Below are 5219 nucleotides of genomic sequence, written 5' to 3' on the forward strand. Positions count from 1 at the left end.
TTTCAGCATCTTTAGTTTAATCAGACTTAATTTCGTGTTGAGGTGGTGCAAGATCAAGCTCCCATTCGGCAGTTTCTCATTAATGCTCTCTAACTGGTTGGGACAGTGGCAGTGCGCACCTGACTACTGGTCGACTAGATTTGTCATTTATTTTAATCTGCAACATGCTGAAAATTTGTTCAGATCAGGAGCTTCTTACTGCAGTCTTAAAACATCACTGGCCAATGTGCTTCTTGTAGTGTAGAGGTGAGCAGACACAACCTAACACAGGGCTAGTTGTAGTATTTCAAATACTTCCACACATGCTACCATGACAAAACGTGTATTTACTAGTTGCCATATCAACACTATATAGAGAAATAATTGTGCCAGAATTCAGAAATCATGTATTTAACCATAGCAAAAGTATATTGCTTACTTATGTTAATTTGTCATCTCTGTTTGTTGTGTTTATTTAAAATTAGACAAATCTGACATTATTTTAATCTCCAATCTGTTATTTAACAGTTGAAATAGTTCTTTAATGCTTCGCTAACTAGCACAAGACACTAGCTGGGTTTAAATCCCAGTTGCGCAGATGGGGCATGTTGTAACACTACGTTGTGCCCCTATTAGAACATGCTATTCTATTCTATACTTTTATGAATTCAATCGAGAAACCATGAGAGAAAGATGAATAAAGACTGAGAGTCAATGTTCAGAAATTATTCATTATTATTATGTTTTGAACTATGCTGTATAGCAGTGTTTTGCGGTGTGTTGTCAAAAAAAAATCCATTATTTTATATGAAAAAGTTATAAATTTTATTTTATTGACAAAATATTTTAGTTTGTCTTGTATATATATATTTTTTATTTTAGATTAGATTACATCTTAAGCTGTCATATGGTCATGTTATGTGCCCCTCACATGGCATGTTGTCACATTTCACTTCCATTCTAAAAAAAAGTATACACTGTATTAATGAAACAAAACCACATAATTGTACAAGACATGTGGGAAATTAATGTGGGAAAAAATAAATACTCTGAACCCCAAGTGGATTTACACAAACTGTGAAAGTCATAAAGTGTTAGGTTGTGCCCCGCTCTCCCCTACGCTTAACAGGTCAATTCTCAACTTCTTTGCAACATGCAAGATTGATGATTTACATCAGTGGTTCTCAACTCCAGTCCTCGGGACCCGCTGCTCTGCACATTTTGTATGTCTCCCTTATTTAACACACCTGAATCAGATCATCAGCTCGTTAAGAGAGACTCCATGAACTGAACTGAGTGTGTCAGTTAAGAGAGACATACAAAATGTGCAGAGCAACGGGTCCCGAGGACTGGAGTTGAGAACCACTGATTTACATCTTCATAATACTCAGAGCTTGGTTTAGTGCATTGATATAGGTCTTGCATGTGTCTATAATTTACAGCTTCTACTGCAACTTCCTTTGATCATCTTCTCTGATGCGTGCTAAGTAAACATTCCACAGTGAAAAATTCTCCTAAAAGTGGAATGACTTCCCAGAAAGCTTTATCATTGCTTGAGTGTCTTTCCCTCTTTCTTCACAGCATGGGTCGTGTGATCTTACTTTAACAATAAATGCACTGTGTTGTTTATGACGCACAATATGTCACAGCATGCATATGAACCAGAATCTTTCGTCCATGTTATTCTACTAAGTATGAGAGCTGCCACAAAATGCTTGCTAACTGTAAGCCTATTGTATGAAATTCAGATTGTGGGATATCCTACCATACTGTATGATCGCACAAACATAATTTGTCTGTTTTAAAACCTATTTAGATGCCTGTCGTGAGAGTTTTAGTCATTATAAGTGCCGCACATTTTTTTCAGAAAGCTAGCCAATTTAAAAATGCTGTCTTTTAAGATACTAGCCTGGGAAAACCCAGATAACTTCCAGCAAATTTAGATTTGCTCTGCAAGTAGTCTGGCAAAGAGCTATTTCAAGCCCATTTCTAATCTGTTGAAATCGCGGCACCAATCAGAAACGTTGGGGCGGGCTTTACACAATGATGATCGCTCTGATTGGTTTTAGGTCTATCCAATTGCGCCCAGAGGCATTTGAGCGACGTCCGTTGGTGAAGCCACCAACTTTTAAATGCATTATTATATACAAATTGCAAACACATGAGGACAGTCTCCATGAAAGACCCACTGGCAGATGAACGTGCTACTACATTTCTCTCCGAAACGGTAGGAAATAAAATTAGATTTAATAGAGGATTTTAACTGTGGCAAGATGATTGACAGGGCAGTTTACGTGACAGGATGCACGCGACAGATCCGTCCGATAAAGATGACGAAGTAGTATGTCCCAAAGCTTGCCTACTTTTTTGCTACACATTCAAAAGTAAATACCTTTTCTTCACAAAAAGAGTACATACTTTTATGGCGTAGTGTAACTTAGGCGAATGGACGCAGCATTATGGCTTTACACGATGACGATTGGTTTTAGGTCTATCCAATTGCGCCCAGAGGCATTGAGCGACGTCCGTTGGTGACACCCCTTTGGAAATGAGTTATTAATGAAGCTTTGCCAGACCATAACTCAGTTACTACTGAGAATGGTCTGGTTTTAACCAGGCTATTAAGATACTTCATTTTATCCAAATTCAAAGGCATGCTTTGGATGAATCCTCCAAAAAGAGGCCAATCACAGAATGCATTGCAGCAAGCTCAGTAAAAAAAAAAAAAAATATATATATATATATATATATTCCAATATATCCCAATGGTGGATGATGTGAAATGCATAAATAAAATGTTTATATTTAGAAATGTTCTAATATATTCTGAAGAGTACAAATATTTAATAACATATTTCAGTCAAAATGAAAAGTTATAATTTGTAATTATACATGAGTCTCCTTTGTGGAGATTTTTGGTTGTTTGTATTTATTTTCCCACCACATTTATGCATTTGTAATTTGTAAAATGTAATTGGATGTTTTTAAAATGAGTTTCTGAGTTTTGAAAAGGCGCCATATAAATATATATTATATTTGCGTGGCAAATAAGTAACTCATGAGGTTCCATGACAGTTAGGAGCCAGATGCCTATGTAGGCAGAATGGCAGTTCTCTAGGTTTTGGAAGAGAGCTAATAACAATGTGCTTATTCACCATTGTTTTCTTCATGCTGTTGGCTAGGGTACCTGGAGTCACATACAGTAGATGCTTGTAGCCACTGGGGTTCTCTTGATTCACAAGATACTCCACTTAATCACATCTTAGTCTTATCAAATCACATCCGCGATTCGCCGTCGCATCTCAAAGCTGTTCAGTGTCGTGTTTTCATTTCGCAACAGAACCCTCACTCAGAATTTCACCAGTAAATGACATCTCCGGGCTCAATCACATCAATATTACAGTGAAAACAATCAGTCGCTGCCACAAAGCATGTTTTATTCAGTCCGCTGCTGCCTAACGGGGCTCTCGATGCCCCTTGAGCTGTCAGAGAGGGGAAACCTAAAACACCCACAGTGCATCACCCTTTCTCTCAGAAGCACAACATGTGACTTATTCATATGTGTAAATCATGTTTTATACAATATGACACTGCAGGGCCATTTTGGTGAAATAAAACATGAACATGCTTTATTATATAATATAAAGTACTTTTGGGTGTTACGGGGAATATTGTTTTTTTAATGTTTTTGAGATACGATGAACTAAATTACCCTTGGGTTAAAGAAACTAGATGTGTGCACAACCCTGCTGAAAAGGCCATCTTAGCATGCTCTTTCTCATGTTACTGGGAGATTCAGAGCACAATGCATTCTGCAGAAAGTGCACCATTCAAAATTTAATTTAAATAGTTGAAACTGATGCAGAATTGCAATTCGGATGTAAACATAAGGGATACGAATTAAAAAGTTCCTATAACTGTATTTTTAACTAGAAAAGCAAAGCTTGTCAAAGAAAACTTTGAATGTTGGCTTGACAAAGCCTTGTTTGAAAGTTTTGAAAAAGCCTTGAAGTTTGAAGAGAACGATAGATTCAAATGCAAATTCCAACGCATGAATGCGGATGAATGTGCAACAAACGTCCATATTCTGTAAAGCAGGTTCTGGTTTAGGTCTTTTGTAGCGTACGTGCTATGTTAAATATGGAGCTGTTTTAATCTAGATGTCATTAAAAGAGCCAGCAGAGATGAGCATAAGCAATGACCATCACATAAGCAGGTTGACATAAAAGATTCTTTTTTCTTCACACTAACATTTGGATATTAAAATATACAGCAACAATATAAAGAACTAGCTACTGTAGCTTTTCTGACTACCTTAAAAGTCCATAGCTATCACCGTCAGTTCATACTGCTGTTAACACATTCTCTGACAAGCGGATGCAATGAGACCAGTTTTCCTGTCTGTTCATGTGATTAAGCCTATTGAAAGAGAAGGTGTTATGGTTACACTTAACACTTGCTGATGGCGAAGAGGAGAACATTTGACATTCATCTACCATTCAAAATGACATCTTTACTGAACAGACAACAGACAAAGTTTGACTGATCAAGAACAAAAGATATAGGGCGTCTTAATGAAAATTTGCAAACAGTTTCTGTTTATGTATTTTCAACTCATGGCTTTCTTTGAGGGATAACACAATCCAGTAGACGACACAGTGGTCAGGAGGTATAATGTTTTATGCATGTGTCCTCTTTGCAACCGTGTTGACAAGCAAAAGATACCCAGACAAGAATGGGAAATGCTGCAAAGAAACTGGTTTGTTTCAACACCGTGTTCCTATAAATCATACAGAGCCAAGCACAGAATAGAAATAGGTTGAACAGCCAATGCCCCTTTTCCACAGTATATTACATATCAAGTTAGGTGAAAACATTTGGAATATAGAGCAGAGAAATTGTTTCGAATGTCATATTATGCTAATTATACCATTTATTATGGGCATGGCTACTCAACCTGTTTAACTATCAATCATGTTTTGTTGGAGCTCAAATATACAAGAACCTGCAAGATTAGAGAATAGGCTGTTTACCAACCCAAATACCTCATCTGAGGACTTGTTGAAATAACATTACAGATACCATTAATCTTTCATAATTGCCTGAGCCAGAGTCTGTGCTGAAAACGGTGCCAGACAGAAATCACCTGTAAACAAACAAAATCAACCCATGGGACGGAAGGTTAGATTTTATTTTGAATTTGCATGGCTTATCGCTGTCTGTCCTTTCAATCTAGAGGT

The sequence above is a fragment of the Squalius cephalus genome (genome assembly GCF_949319135.1).
Source record: "Squalius cephalus genome assembly, chromosome: 14".
In the NCBI taxonomy this organism is placed as follows: domain Eukaryota; kingdom Metazoa; phylum Chordata; class Actinopteri; order Cypriniformes; family Leuciscidae; genus Squalius; species Squalius cephalus.